This window comes from Lactuca virosa, chromosome 2 (assembly GCF_052849685.1).
Source record: "Lactuca virosa cultivar CGN04683 chromosome 2, Lactuca_virosa_CGN04683_v6, whole genome shotgun sequence".
NCBI lineage: Eukaryota > Viridiplantae > Streptophyta > Magnoliopsida > Asterales > Asteraceae > Lactuca > Lactuca virosa.
The window spans coordinates 261,522,393-261,538,616 of record NC_136427.1 but is presented as its reverse complement, the minus strand read 5'-3'; the positions used below and the strand labels follow the sequence as shown (position 1 = coordinate 261,538,616).

The window sequence follows — 16,224 nt, the reverse complement described above, 5'->3', positions numbered from 1 at the left end:
TATGTTATTTATGTGCACATGTTTATTGGTTTGGGGAAAGGGTTGAGGCAAGTCCTGATGTGTGCAGTAGGCCAAGACACCCTGGGCGGACCGGGTAGACTGCAGGCCCGGGCCGGGTAAATCTTGATGGGTTTTGAGCATTCTAACACTCCTATGGTGTACATGCAACCCTAGAAACCTTGGATCTATGTTTGACTATGATACATGCAAATAATTATTTTTCCAATGTTCTTATCCTATCTAGCATGGCATGGGGAACTTGAATCAAATAAAGCTAGTAGAATTACTTACCTTGTAGTTGTAGTTGATTGCTTGGAGTTTTAGAGCCTAGCACCAATAGTGTGGATGCCTCAAATGGAAATCACAAATCACCACAAACTTGGAACTTTGAGAGAATAGTAATCACCTTCTTGAAATCGGCCCTCTTACTTTACTCACCACAACTCGTGTGATTTCAAGAACCAAAGCCTCCTTTATATAGTGTGGTGGATTAGGGTTACATCCATGTAAACCCTAATACCCATGTCTTTTCATTTCCATGAGATCCATGGGTTAAAGCTCCATGGAGTATCCATGGACTTTCCATGCAAGCCTAGCCCATTCCAAATAAGCATTAGCCCACACTATATAAATACAAGAGCCCATATTTAATTAGTCATACTTTTGATCTCTAAATTAATTCTAGATTAATTATAGATCAATACTAATTAAATAATATGATTTTATATTAATATATTAGGACTTATAATATATTAATAAATCATAACTTATACTATTCTCAAACGATTATCCATAAATTGTTCGGGTGAAGTGCAACCCAAATGGACCATGCCGGGTCGGGTCAAGTACATACCAAATATAGTTATGGACTTAGACATTATATCCAACAGTCTCCCACTTGGATAAGTCTAATAACTACAGTTGCAAGTATGACTTCAGGAACCGATCAGCAATCGTAGCTCTTTAAACTCTGTTGAACTATGAAGCGCCATTTTAGATAAGTGATCATATAATCCTCTATTCTAGATATCAGCCGGACAAATACATGGAACATGGTCTTGCTTATTGTCCAGCATTTGTTTCCCGATTTCCGATTTGTTTGACATAGAACTTAACTGAACACATCAATTTAGTTCTGACCGGGCCCGGTACATAGGTCAAAACAAAATCATCGAGGGGCCCAGATATCGCTTCTAATCCTAGAAGGAACAGATAAACTTCGACTCATATGTTTGCTCTACTACTTGTTGAATTACACACAAAAGCACGGTTTATAACATCGAGTTACCAATGCGTTTTCGTGCAATCAATGCATAACCAACTCATAGGCAACAAATCATATCTCTTGATTGTCATACATGGACTGTATCTCGCTATCCATAGCCTCTTTCCATTTAGCAGCCTCAGGGCCTGCCATGGCTTCCGTGTAACTGTTAGGCTCATCCAGATTTACCAGTGTGTTATCACTGATAAGTGTCTCACATTCTGCAGTAATATGAAAACCATAATAATGCTCAGGTGCATTCCTAACTCTGGTGGAACGCCTCAGAGGTATAGATTCTTCAGTCGGCTCAATAGGATTTTCCTCCTCAGGTTGAGGGCTAGGGTTTGAGGTTCCTTCACCACTTGACTCTTGAATTTCCTCAAGGTCAATTTGCCTCCCACTGTCTCCTTGGCTCATGAATTCTCTCTCTCGAAAGAATCCTCTTCTTGCTACAAAGACCACATTATCACTGGGTCTGTAGAATATGTAACCAAAGGATTTCTGTGGGTAGCCGATGAAAATACACCTTTCGCTTCGGGGTTCGAGCTTATCGTGAGTCTCGCGTCTCACGAAAGCCTCGCAACCCCAAATCTTGATGTGGTCTAGATTGGGAACTTTTCCAGTCCACACCTCGTGAGGTGTTTTGGCAACCTTCTTTGTAGGGACTAGATTAAGGATATGGGCGGCAGTCTCTAAGGCATACCCCCAAAATGAGATTGGTAGCGAAGCTCGACTCATCATGGAACGAACCATGTCCAACAAGGTCCGATTGCGCCTCTCAGCTACACCATTCAACTGTGGTGTCCTAGGAGGTGTCAATTGTGAGACAATCCCACATTCCTTAAGATAGTGAAGGAACTCAGTACTAAGATACTCACCACCACGATCGGATCGAAGCATCTTAATGTTCCTGCCCAACTGATTCTCCACTTCTTGCTTAAACTCTTTGAATTTCTTAAAGGTTTCTGACTTATGCTTGATTAGGTAGACATATCCATATCTACTAAAATCATTAGTAAAAGTCACATAGAACCGATTAGTATCTCTTGTGGCGGTTCTGAAGGGTCCACACACATCCGTGTGTATGAGGTCCAACAAACCTTCACCCCTAGTACAAGTGCCAGTAAAAGGTGACTTTGTCATTTTACCAAGCAAACAAGATTCACAACTATCATCTGACTTTAGGTCAAATGACTCCAAGACTCCATCCTTTTGGAGTTGCCCTATGCGTTTCTTGCTTACATGTCCAAGACGACAATGCCATAAGGATGCTTTATCTAAGCTAGTGGAAGAGTTAATGCACAATACATTATTTCCTAGACTATCTACAACAGATACAGTTTCATACACGCCATCACAAGGTAATGCTTTAAAATAAAGAACATTATTAAAGAAAGCATCAATACTACCATTATTATTATCAAAATAAAAGGTAAAACCTTGTTTATAAAATTCATGAAAGGAAATAACATTTCTTGCCATTTCTGGCGAATAATAACATTTATTCAAATCTAATGTAAACCCACTATTTAGCACTAAGGAATAAACTCCTATCTTGGTGACAAGTGAAGCTTTCCTGTTTCCCATGATCAAGTTTATCTTTCCCTGCTCCACATTCTCACTTCTTTCTAGTCCCTGCAAATCACAACATATGTGAATACCACAACCTGTATCAAGGACCCAAGACTTAGAATGAGGTGAGTTATTAGACAATATAGTGTATATACCTGCATGGTTGGGTTTTACTTTCCCATCCTTCAAATCTTGCTGGTACTTTGGGCAGTTTCGCTTCCAGTACGACTTTTCATGGCAATAGAAGCATTCAGCCTCATTAGGGTTAGCAGAAGGAGTGACAAAACCTTTCTTGGTTTTGCTTGAAGAGGAGCCTTCAAGGGTCTTACCCTTGGTACCCTTAGAAGGGTTCTTTCTCTTCTTCCCTTTGCCATGCCCGATTGCCAAAACACTGGCCGCAGTTGGAGTAGGAGTAGGAGTAGTAACAACCGACTTACCCTTTAGACCACTTTCGGCGGTCTTAAAGAGTCCTTGAAGTTTGCTGAGGGTGACTTCTTCCTTGTTCATGTGATATGTCATGCGGAATTGATCATAACATGATGGCAAGGAGTGCAAAATGATGTCTATTGCTAACTCCTCAGGGAAGTTCACATTCAGCTTCAGTAAACGGTCCACATACCTTTGCATTTTCTGCATGTGGCCCGTGATGGGTTCACCATCCTTCATTCGGGTTGTTATCATGGAGGAGATTATTTCATATCGCTCTTGACGAGCACTTTGATGGTAGCGGTCCATCAAGTCTTGGTGCATCTCAAAAGGATAATAGTCCTCATAGGACTTTTGGAGCTCGGCTGTCATGGTGGCCATCATGATGCATGCCACTTTTATAGCATCTCTTTCATGTACCTCATATTCAGCAAGCTCTTCAGGAGTAGCAGTTGGCTCGGGTACCTTCAGCTCCTTGTCGAGAACATATTCTTTGTTCTCATACCGAGTGACCATCCTGATGTTTCTGATCCAATCTGTAAAGTTGGACCCATCAAAGATGACTCTCCCACAAAGATTCATGAGAGAGAAGGAGCTAGTAGGGTTTGAGCCAGAAGCATTGTTATTGGAAGACATCTAAAAAGAAGAGGGAATAGATTAGATTAGATATAGAGATAGTCCTTAACAAAACACCCAAATGTAATATTAAGGCTAGGACCTAACACAATATTTTATAACTTAGAAGAGGGATGCCGTAATCTAAGCTATAAGATATTTGAAGGTAGGTGAATGACGATTCACCAATTTCCACCATGAAAAACGAAATATTTAATTAGGTTTTAATTGGTTTAGAAACTCCTAGATTCTTTGAGATTCATTGAACTTTCTTCAATGGCATGTTTCAATCTCGAGTGTGCCCTTCAAGTTTTGTGACTGGGATGCCGAGGATCACAAAACAAGGTGTGAAGTAACCATGCAAATTACTTGGTACCCTTAATGTATTACCCCTCAATCGATGTGCCGGTTAACCACACACGCTCCATCGATACTATGATAAACATTAAGTCACCCTTTACCTACCTTGTTAAGTTCAAGTTAGTGTGCCGGTTAACCACACACACTCCACTAACGACTTAAACAAAGTGTAAAGTGTAATTTCATGGATTAGCACCTTATTCACATTTTCCTAAAATAACTAAGATTGGGAATTCAATAAAGTTTAGTTACTTTAGTATTATCATTATACTTTTAATGAGAATTTATAAGTCCTTGTCCTACCCGTTCGGCTAACGACCCTCCACCGATCAAGGAAGCGGTGGGTGAGAGTGGACACCCATTAAGTTGCCATTTTATAGGCAACAACCTTATACCCCCCTTATAGACCGGCTTCGTGAATGAGGCGTACTAGCGGTAAGACGACTTGATCTTATACATATATAAATATTATTAAACTTATAATATTATAAAGTATAAGGGTTGAATTTTAACTTTTAAAATTCTAGGGGTTGGAACTAAAGTTTTTAATATGACTTTACATGTTCCAAAACTTGAGGGCAAGTTTTGTAAACTTTCAAAACTTTTCATTTCTCATAACTTATGAGTTAATGGTTATTAAAAATGAAGACTCTTCATTTTTTTGTAACCTATGTGTTCTTTTAATGGTTATTTATAAATGTGACTTTTGGTTATCCATAACTTAAGAACTAGTTATGGACTCCATTAAAACACATAAAGATCAAGAATTAATCTAATCAATTATTAGCATATAATTTCTATGATCTTCTAAACTCATATGTTTATGAATGTTCATATCAAAAATTTCAAGAATCGTAAGTACATATACAAAACTTGAAATTTTGATACGAGCTTTTGAACAAAACTTCGATTTTCAAGTTTTTTTTTTTTGCATCAAGTATCAAATAAACAAACCAGGCTCTGACACCACTGATGGGTTTTGAGCATTCTAACACTCCTATGGTGTACATGCAACCCTAAAAACCTTGGATCTATGTTTGACTATGATACATGCAAATAATTATTTTTCCAAGGTTCTTATCCTATCTAGCATGGCATGGGGAACTTGAATCAAATAAAGCTAGTAGAATTACTTACCTTGTAGTTGTAGTTGATTGCTTGGAGTTTTAGAGCCTAGCACCAATACTGTGGATGCCTCAAATGGAAATCACAAATCACCACAAACTTGGAACTTTGAGAGAATAGTAATCACCTTCTTGAAATCGGCCCTCTTACTTTACTCACCACAACTCGTATGATTTCAAGAACCAAAGCCTCCTTTATATAGTGTGGTGGATTAGGGTTACATCCATGTAAACCCTAATACCCATGTCTTTTCATTTCCATGAGATCCATGGGTTAAAGCTCCATGGAGTATCCATGGACTTTCCATGCAAGCCTAGCCCATTCCAAATAAGCATTAGCCCACACTATATAAATACAAGAGCCCATATTTAATTAGTCATACTTTTGATCTCTAAATTAATTCTAGATTAATTATAGATCAATACTAATTAAATAATATGATTTTATATTAATATATTAGGACTTATAATATATTAATAAATCATAACTTATACTATTCTCAAACGATTATCCATAACTTGTTCGGGTGAAGTGCAACCCAAATGGACCATGCCGGGTCGGGTCAAGTACATACCAAATATAGTTATGGACTTAGACACTATATCCAACAAATCTAGTCAGGCTGAAGGCCCATCGAGCGGTCCGGATAGGCTGAAGGCTCCGAGGAGGGCGGTCCAGACGTGCCGAGGGCTCGGAGAGCGGTCCAGATAGACTGAGGACCGGGATTCGGTCCAGTCAGATTGATGGCTCATTATGCATGCTGTTTGCTTATATGATATATGATATGGTTATATCAGCATGACGTTGGTATTTTGGGGGTAACTCACTAAGTCTTCGAGCTTACATTTATCGATTATTATTTCAGGTACTTCTGATGATCGTGGGAAGGCGAAGGCGTGATCGTACTGCTCCTCACACTTTATGATTTTATGTTTTGATTCTGAGATACTCTGGCAATATACTATTTTGAAAACAAGTTTTGTAATAATCATAGGTTTTGAAATGTTTTTAAAAGTTTAAATTTGGTATGATTTTTATGGATGTTACAAGTTGGTTAAATCATTGTATGGGCTAAAGCAAGCACCAAAACAGTGGCATCAGAAATTTGATGATGTTGTCTTGTCTCATGGTTTCTAGTTGAATCAACCAGACAAGTGTGTATATAGAAAGTTTGATGAGTCTGGAAAAGGAGTGATCATATGCTTGTATGTAGATGATATGTTAATCTTTGGTACTTATCAAAGGCAAGTTGACATGACTAAATAATTTTTATCATCTCAATTCTCCATAAAGGATATGGGGGAGGTAGAAGTGATTCTTGGAACAAGAATCAAGCGTGAACATCAAGGAATCTCAATTTCACAGTCTCATTACATTGAGAAAGTGCTTAAGAAGTTCAATTTTTTAGATTGTTCTCCTGTGAGTACACCTTTTGATCGAAGTATGAAACTTATGCAAAATATTGGTGAAGCAGTTTCACAACTTGAGTATTCAAAGGTCATTGGGTGTTTGATGTATGCTATTACCGTTACAAGGACTGATATTTCATTTGCTATTGAAAAGCTAAGCAGGTTTACTAGTAATCCTAGTACTCATCACTGGCAAGCAGTAAGGAGAGTGTTGAAGTATCTTAAGAAAACCATGGACTTTGGTTTGATTTATGTAGGGCTTCCTTCAGTTATTGAAGGATATTCAGATCCTAGTTGGATTACTAATGTTGAGAACCACTCTTCTACAAGTGGTTGGGTGTTTCTTCTTGGTGGGGGTGCCATTTTATGGGCTTCTAAGAAACAAACATGTATCACAAATTCAACTATGGAATCTGAATTTGTATCCCTTGCAGCTTCTAGAAAAGAAGCAAAATGGTTAAGGAATTTGATCTATGAAATTCCTTTGTGGCCAAAGCCTATATCACCTATCTCTATACACTGTAATAGTGTTGCCACCTTGGCAAAAGCATATAGTCAAGTGTATAATGGAAAGTCATGACATTTGGGTGTTAGGCACAACATGGTACGTGAGCTCATTACTCATGGTATCATTTCTGTTGAGTTTGTTCGATATCTACAAAACATAGCTGATCACTTGAAGAAGGGGTTAGCTAGAGAATTGGTAAAGAAGTCGGTTATAGGGATGGGTTTCAGGCCCACCTGATATATCTATACGTGAGATACCCAATTCCCTTCTAATACAATGTTAGAAGTTGAATTCAATGTGGAAAGCTTGCTTGTGGAGATTGAAGCACATTTATTTTATTACATCCCAAGGTATGTGCTTATAACCTGTATTGTTAAAGTAGGTTGATTAAGTTCTTAATACTTCTTTTGAAGAAGTGCATAAATAGGTGCATGATATATAAGGACTACCTATATGAGTGTGAACTGGTGCCGCTTCGGAAAGCTTGGGCTAGGCTTTTATGCACTCTTGAATGGATTGGACACATGGCTGTAATAGTATCAAGTATGAAACATTATTTATCATGTTGAACTTATATGTATAGTATCTTCAATTACTCAAATGAGTTGCAGGGTTCAATTATTAGGACACCCTGATTGTCGAGTATTTGACATGTATATAATACTAATGTGAAAATTCAATCTTCAAGATATTTCCATTTATGCATAAGTTTGATTTTGTGTTTGCTTTTAGTTAATTAAGGATTACATTAAATGGGGGAGGAATGTTGGTGATTTTAGTGTTATCAACATATTTTGGTATGATTATTATTAATAATGAGATAGGTCGAGCTCCATTTACTAACCGAGCTAGGAGGTGCGGGGTGCATACTCAGAGTGATAAATGTGAACTCGGAAATACGGGGGTCCGAGGGCAGGGCCCCTGGGTGTAGGGTTCCAAGGGGTTGCGCCCCTGGCGGGGTCTAGAGGCAACGCCCCTAGCGGGGTATAAGGGGCAGAACCCTGACGGTGGTTCCAAGGGGCAGCTTCCCGAAACCTAAACAAAATTTTACATCAGGTATGACTCCAGCCATGCATTTTCCCGCCAAAACTCACTTGATGACATCTTGATGATGCAAGCGTTAGTTATGTCTAATAACTACCAGTTTTGGCGCAAAATATGGAGGCAACCGCCATAACCACTTTTTCCTTTGGTATAAGAACGTTCTTCATGATCCAGAAAACGGGTTACAAACAATATACTCTCAAAATCTGACTTTAAGATTTGTTCTATCTCTCAAGAACACATTAACAAGGTATTATGTATTTCACAATCTTAATTAGACCTGTAATTCAGATTGGTTTATTCTTATATTATCTCACTTCTAAATTCGTGTACCACAGACCAAAGGGACGAATTACAAAATTTGGAAAGTGTTTGATAAACACGATCCTTAAATATATCCAAGTTTGTATTTATTGTTATTATGATCCCTTAATTTCTAATAATTTATCATATTGGATGGTATTCTACTATTCTAGGCAAAGGCAATGATCAACAAGTACATATTTTTATTGTGATAGACGGTATTTTTTATTATACTTTCAAAGAGTTAGTTGTATAAAATCCATTCCATGAAATTGATACTATTTCAAACTTTCGCCGAGTTAACACTGAATCTACAAAAATTCAATTACATACATGTTAGATACGGCATATTCTAAAACATCATTTAATTTAAAAATTAAAATGATCCTAAAAACGTCGTCCAAGATTATTAATAATTCACCCTCGTTTTTTTAAAGCACCAACTTAACCATTTCTGTGTGACAGTTAAGTAGTAAATGTATACTTACCAATTCATCAAATCTGGACAATCGTGTTGTCACATTAATTAATCTGTTTGACATTTTGCATTTAACCTATTGAAAAGGAGACTATTGGACCGCTTTTATTATTATTATTATTATTATTATTATTATTATTATTATCTAAATAAGTTAATTTTTTTATTTGTTGAGAAAGGAATTTAATAATATTGAATGAATGCATTTTGTAATCTTGTTTTAAAGATTTTGGAAAACTATCCAGAATGCATGCTTTTCACTTGGTGAAATCGATCTTTGGTGTTTATACTTATTTTATTAGTTAAAAAACATGTAAATAATTTAAATAAAAAACTTGAAGCCTGTGATGGGATTATATACATAGATTATTCCGAATCATTTTTCTTACGAATTTTCAACCAATAGAATTAAAGAGAACGAAAAATTTATTGATTTAAGATTTTACTTCCAAAAGATTATATTTAATTATAGTGAATTAGAATAGGAAAAGCAATTTTATGGTGAAAGATCTCCTACCATGTACAAAATTTCCTATTCTGAATCTCTGATTATTGCACTTAGAATGCATATTTCTATAATTAATAATGGTTGGTACACAATCAATTCTTGAACAGTGAAGTTTAACAATTGATCGGCTCCCTTCCAAATATCTCACTATATATGCATGCATGATGAAATGATCTATCACAAAATATGAACATGCAAATGTATTCTATTTCTATGCCAGACAAAATTACAAATAAAACCGCACCTAACTTATCATATGTGATTTTCAAAGATATGACCAATCACAAGGCATGGTACGAAGTTAATTAATACATTTTAGATGAGAGCATATGAACAAAGAGCTGGGCATAATTATGTCTTTATATGTTATCTTTAAGTAAAGGAAGAGAAGATAATTTGATGAAGAGAAACTAGTACTAAAGTTTTTCATCGGGGGGAAATATGGTATTTTTTAGAAGTGAAATTTATATTCACCAAGAATTCTGCAATATTGTGTACGATAAACAATTAAATAAGTTAAATCTATTATAAAATAAAGGGAAAATATCAATCTAGCCCTACAAATTTTTTGTATTTATTTTAAAAGGTCGATAATATTATTTATTTATTTATTTTTGCTTTCTAAGGGTTTAATGTGAAGTTTGTCGTGTTTAAAATGTCTTTTTTGAAGATCTTGAAGGGGTAAACCGGTTTACCCCTTGACGTAGGTTTTTTTATTCATGAAGTTTCCATTACAAGATTTAGACACCGTTTTGGGGGATGTTTTCGTTTAAAAAACAACGAATTCTGTAAAAGAATCAACGAACTTCTTGTTAGAAACCACGAAAAAACCTGGACCAACAACTTGTTGGTCCATTCGTCATTGATGTAGTTAAGATTTTCTTAGAAATGTTACAAAAACCCAAAATTGGAACCTTTTCGTTTTTTCCACCAGAATTATCATTATCATCATCATCATCATCGTCAGGTGTAAGTGTTATTTCCATTAAAGATGAGATTCTTAATATTGGTAATGGGAATTTTGGCGCAACCTTGTTGAAATTAAGGTGAGAGGAGGTGAGTAATGTTCTGAAACAAAGCATATTGTTTGGTGTTGTAGTCGAATATGGAGATTTGATGGCTTTAACAACCGATAGTTTATCAGACACTGTCAGCTTTATGGTAAAGAAAATGGGTGGTTTGTTGGTGGTTCACGTTGGTAGAGTCTGGTTGATTAGATCTGCAGAAAGCCATGAGACTTGTATGCATTTTTCCAAGAAATTTCTTACCGTTGAAGAAGAGTAGAAACTCCATGTTCTTCCTATCATCTTAATTGGACTTGGCATCTGGTTCTGTTTTGTTGAGTCGAATAGAGTTGCCAAGTAGAAAACTGCTACTGCTCTTGCTGAAGTATTATTGGGTGATCGAGAGAACATGAACTCTATCGATCTAAGCAGTTAACATTTCATTAAGAATTGTGATCAAAAGTCAAGAGGGAAAACATGATTGATTTCATTGCATATGACATGGAGCCTGAGATTGCTGGAAAGAATATGGTAGGTATAACACCTCTATTATGCTAGGTGAAATTCTGGATATAACATAGATATAGATATGCCTGAAGAAGATGACCTCTATTTCTCTTGAAGTGAGTGGCTCCACTGATCGTATGTATAGATGACGGAGATGGCGAAAATGAATAGGTCAACATGGTTATGTGACATATTAAACCGGTTGTATTAGGTCAGGTGACCAAATAAACAGGTCAAGACCCATTTTGTTCCCTGATAAAGAAAAAAATTTAAGAGACCATTTAAATAAATTTGTAAAAGTTTGTTGGGTTAAAATGATATTTTCCCTACAATAAACGAGGTCTAATACCACTTGTTATAAAAAGATCAATGCGGAACAATCACAAAGATAAACAGAAGCAGTAAAGAACTCTAACAATTTAGAATGGAAACTCGTAATAAGGAAAAACGCCTATGGAAATGGTACTATTATTAAAAGGTTACATTGATGCTAAATCTTCAAGGAGGGAGGAGAGAAAGAAGATGAAGGAATAAATAAATAAGACATTTACATGACTTTATATAATAGACTTACAAAGAGTCCTAAATAAACTCTAAAACCCAAATAAATAAGAACATTCATAAATAAATATGAGGTGTTATAATCAAATAATAACTCCTATTATAATATAAAACAATTAATAAAAAGGTTTCAGAACATATTCAAAAGAATCAATAAAGAACATATATGAATTTATTAACATAGTTCAATGTAACTGTTAAATGTGACTTGAATGAAGCATCTAGATGTTCAATGGAGCATCTACAATTGAATGAAGCATCTAGATATCAATGGAGCATCTAGAATTCAATAGAGCGTCTAGTATTCAATGGAGCATTTGGAATTGAATGAAGCATTTAGAAGCACAAAAAAGCATCTAAAAACTCAATGTACCATTTGAAGTTGGGATGAAGCATCTGCCAAAAGACTAGAGCATCAGAAGAAACACAATGCATATGACGCGCCACAAAGTGACAACGTGCGCACTCATGGTACAATGTATGCTTTTTGTAACATCCAATTTTCAAACCAAAATTTTCATTTTTAAATTTAGATAAAACATTGTTCATAAATCCCACATCACGAAAACATAAGTGTCAAATACAGCCATGCCAAAATATCTTAGTGTCATGTATGCGGAAATCACAAATACTGCAAGCAAATGTGTACAATCAAGCCTTCGCCTTCCCGCGATCATCTGAAGTACCTGAAAAAACATTTAACCAACAATTATAAGCACGAAGTTTAGTGAGTTCCCCAAAATATCACATACGACACAACATAAAATAACAGGTATGATTTATCAACAACTCTGAGGATTATCAGCAATCCCAATGGGCTAACAGCACGCCCAGTGGGTTATCAGCAACCCGAAAGACTTTTAGCAGTCTCACTGGGCTAACAAAATGCCCGGGAGTTATCGAAAACTCTAATAACACATACAACAAACATTAATATGACCTAGTTGGTCAGCATACACACACACATACTATGACATAAGTGATATAGGGAGAAGACTCACCTAGCACAAAAGAATGCTAAATCTCACACCCGAACTACCAGTACTAGACACATCCTATTAATCACATCAATTAACCCTAATTTACAATTAAGGTCATTACTCCAGCTCAAGTAGTCTAAAAACCAAACTAATCCTCAATTAGGAAAAAGACCATTTTTCCGATTCCAAGTCCAACCCTCAGAGTTAAGTAAAAGTAAAAAAAAAGTCAAAAGTCAAACCCTCGTTGACTTACGCATGGCGCGGGAGAATTTCGAGTGGGCTTGTCAATTGCTTGAAGACTTGGAAGATTTGAACTTTAAATTTGCAAGGCGCGGGAGAATTTTTGAGTGTGCGGAGATCGATAATCGGGAGTTTGCAGAAGCTAAGAGTGATTTCAAAGAAGGTAAATTGGGCTCAAATTAAAGAAATCTTGAAGAAAATGGGCTAGAGGCTGATTAGACTCGAACTGGGCCAATGGAATAGTTGTAGGGGCCCAAGACTTGAAGAAGCCCAAAACTCCGTCATAGTCACGCGGCCCGCGTAAGATTTCCATGCGGCCCGCATGGATTCCTGCAGGGGCAAATTCGGGATTTTATTTGGAGCTCTATATTGGGAAGGTTGGTGTGCCTCTTTAGCCTTATCTTTAACATCCGATGTTGACTCGTTCTCTCTGGAGTTTTGGAGCACTTTGAAGGCCAAGAACCCTCAAGAACTTCATCATTTTCTGCTCTTGATTCTTGTTAAATGTTGGGTACAATCTTCACTAACTTTGTTTTCTTAGGTTTAGCCATGATTGGCTAGACTAATTGTGGTTGACTTTGGTGGAATCATTTGACTAATTGTTGAATGTTGAAGACTCCATGAACTTGTGTTTGAATCTTTATGAAAATGTTTTATGTTTTAACATCTTATCATTACTTGTATGTTTTTATACATGAGTTTAAATGTTTAAGTGGTGATTAGTTGGCTAATTTCTTGATTAAGTAAAGGATCTTCAAATTAGCAAGAAACAAGTGATTTTTGTGTTAGTTCTACTTCACACAATCATAAAAACATTTTCTCCAACATGGTAGTGGAAGCTTTTGACTCCTCTTGGATTTGGTGACTTTTTAATTCTTAATGCTAGTTGACTTTCTAGCTTATGACCATTTCGGGTACTTTCTAGTTTCTTGAGCATTATTGTAGAATTTTTGGAGACTAGCAGAGCGAGATTTTTGGAGGCGATTAGTCTTGAAGGGCAATGGCGACTTTGGACTTGATGGCTATGTAGGTGATTCATGGAGTGGGCTTGTCAATTGCTTGAAGACTTGGAAGATTTTAACTTTAAATTTGCAAGGCGCGGGAGAATTTTCGAGTGTGCGGAGATCGATAATCGGGAGTTTGCGGAAGCTAAGAGTGATTTCAAAGAAGACAAATTGGGCTCAAATTGAAGAAATCTTGAAGAAAAATGGGCTAAAGGCTGATTAGACTCGATCTGGGCCAATGGAATAGCTGTAGGGGCCTAAGACTTGAAGAAGCCCAAAACTCCGTCATAGTCACGCGACCCGCGTAAGATTTCCACGCGGTCAGCGTGGATTCCTACAGGGGCAAATTCGTGATCTTATTTGGAGCTCTATATTGGGAAGGTTGGTGTGCCTCTTTAGCCTTATCTTTAACATCCGATTTTGACTCATTCTCTCTGGAGTTTTGGAGCACTTTGAAGGCCAATAACCCTCAAGAACTTCATCATTTTCTCCTCTTGATTCTTGTTAAATGTTGGGTACAATCTTCACTAACTTTGTTTTCTTAGGTTTAGCCATGATTGGCTAGACTAATTGTGGTTGACTTTGGTGGAATCCTTTGACTAATTGTTGAATGTTGAAGACTCCATGAACTTGTGTTTGAATCTTTATGAAAATGTTTTATGTTTTAACATCTTATCATTACTTTTATGTTTTTATTCATGAGTTTAAATGTGTTTGTGGTGATTAGTTGGCTAATTTTTCGATTAAGTAAAGGATCTTCAAATTAGCAAGCAACAAGTGATTTTTGTGTTAGTTCTACTTCACACAATCATAAAAACATTTTCTTCAACATGGTAGTGGAAGCTTTTGATCCTCTTGGATTTGGTGACTTTTTAATTCTTAATGCTAGTTGACTTTCACTAATTACATGCTTAATGGAATTAGTGACTTTGACTAAGGAAATTGTTATGAGCTTCTCTAACCATTTCAACAACTAAGAAAAGTCTAGGTAATCTCAAGCTCCTTGGATTACTATAGCCAAATTAAGGATTTAAAACAAGTATTGCACCATTGGATTCTAATGATATGTTCATCAAAAAGTCAAAGTGAGGAAACCTCAAGTCAACCATCTTTCTCTTATTGATTTTACATCAAACTCTTGTTTTTGTTGAGATTGTTTATTTAAATCTTAGTTTAATTCTAGTTTGTTTCAAGTATTTCAAAACACCAAGCCCCCCATTTTTATTTTTATTGTTTTTTTTTTCTTTACAAGTATTTTTACATGAGATTTTTCATAGAGTTATAAAATTGAACCAATCTTCGTGGATTCGACCCCTTTACCAATATACACTATTTTAGTGTTAAAGATTTAGGGTTATTAGTTTTGTTGGCCTCGACAACCACCAAATTTTGGCGCCGTTGCCGGGGATTGGTTTATTTTTAATCAATTTGTTTCTCTACGCCCAGATCTCAATGTACAGGTGCTTTGATTTATAATCCTGAAATTGAAAAAGAAGCAAGACGTTTGGCGAAGGAAAAGAAAATAGAACGTAGTCAAACTTCAAATCCTCACAAGGATCCGGAGGTTGAAACCGCTTCATCAAGTGACACAGAACCCGATTCTAGTCCCGACCCTCGCCAAGAAATTCCCGAAACACCACCTCTACAACAAATCCACCCATTATTGAACCAATCGCAATGGCGGATGGAGGAGAAGCTCCCGAAAGAAATTTGAGGCAAATGATGGAAACCGATGTTACACAAACTCCAACCGGTATCAATTACCCGGTTATGGAAGGAGGTTTGGAATTGAAGTCAAGTCTAGTCCATCACCTTCCAACTTTTTATGGATTGGAGAATGAAGACCCTCATAAACATTTGAAGATGTTTCACATTATTTGCACTAGTATGAAGCCACAAGGGTCAACCGATGACCAAATCAAGCTAAGGGCATTCCCCTTTTCATTGGCCGATAGAGCAAAGGATTGTTTATTCTATCTTCCCCCGGGGTCAATCAACTCATGGACCGACATGGAAAGAGCTTTTATTGACAAGTTCTACCCCGCTTCAAGAGTCTCAAGTCTTAGAAATGAGATTTGTGGAATCCGCCAAGGTCAAAATGATACTTTTCATGATTATTGGGAGAGGTTCAACAACTTGTGCTATAGTTGTCCACAACATCAAATTCATAACTCCTCATTCAACACTTCTACGAGGGATTGTTACCAATGGAGAGAAGATTAGTTGATGCCTCAAGTGGTGGTGATGTCTTTAGTAAAACTCCACAACAAACAAGACAACTTTTCAACACCATAGCCGCGAACTCCCAACATTTTG

At 36.6% G+C, this 16,224-nt stretch overlaps 1 pseudogene; it reads left to right on the top strand.

The window, feature by feature from the left end:
• Positions 1-6,658: 6,658 nt before the first annotated feature.
• LOC145158453 (secreted RxLR effector protein 161 pseudogene) lies at positions 6,659-7,351 on the top strand (annotated as a pseudogene).
• Positions 7,352-16,224: the final 8,873 nt, after the last annotated feature.